The sequence below is a fragment of the Mus pahari genome, chromosome 5, assembly GCF_900095145.1.
Source record: "Mus pahari chromosome 5, PAHARI_EIJ_v1.1, whole genome shotgun sequence".
Classification (NCBI taxonomy): Eukaryota; Metazoa; Chordata; class Mammalia; order Rodentia; family Muridae; genus Mus; species Mus pahari.
The window spans coordinates 111241790-111242638 of record NC_034594.1 but is presented as its reverse complement, the minus strand read 5'-3'; the positions used below and the strand labels follow the sequence as shown (position 1 = coordinate 111242638).

At 42.2% G+C, this 849-nt stretch overlaps 1 pseudogene; it reads left to right on the top strand.

Moving 5' to 3' along the window:
* Window positions 1-233: 233 nt before the first annotated feature.
* Window positions 234-299, top strand: LOC115064099 (annotated as a pseudogene).
* The last annotated feature ends 550 nt before the right edge of the window (window positions 300-849 follow it).

Here is an 849-nt window from a genome sequence, read left to right as displayed (position 1 = left end):
GCATGCCTTATCTACACTGTGAGTTCCAAGGCATTCCTATATCAAAAGACCAAAGAAAGGAAAACCAACAAACAAACTGGGGATGGGCTGTAATCAGATGGTAGAATGCTTGTCTGGCATGCAGGAAGTTCTGGGTTTGATTCCCAGCACTGAAAATTAATTCACCCTGAAAAAAAAACACAAAAGATGAAAAATACAAGAGAACATGATAAGTACCCAAAGAAATATGTTCGAAGGGTGATAACTCTTTTAGAATTTGTCTACCAGGTCTTCTGGCTTTCCTTGGAAACCAAGCCCCAAAGAAATATATTCACTCTATTAGTAATTTTGAAAATAACAATTCTGATCATGACAGTAAAAGCAAAACGGCCACATGCTAGGCACTAGACATGTTATAGGTGATTTAAGTTATAGTAAATGTAGATTTACTGGGAAGTTGCTCTCGGGTGAGTTCACTGGTCCCAGGGAAGTCACCGCGGGGAAGAGAAGGGGGAGGAGGATGACAAAGAGAGAAAGGTTGTGATCACATAAAGAGAAGAAAAAGAGAAGAAGCAGTAGAGACCAAAACTTCTGAATTGTTTAAGGAAGAGACTCTGGGGGAAGTTCAGGGATGGGGTAGGGTGTGCCAGGTAGGGACTGAGGATTGCTGGGAGAACCTGGAGGCCAGGTCTGCTCTGATATGTAAAATATGCACCTCCCTCCCTTGCCTGGGGAGTAGGGGGTGGTATCTGAAACCAAAACATGTGGTGTTTATTTCATCTCAATGATCAATATAAGAGAGTGTGTTCTCATTCTTGCTTGCTTTACAGATAAAGCAATGGAGACTTTAGAGACGGTAGCTACCGACCT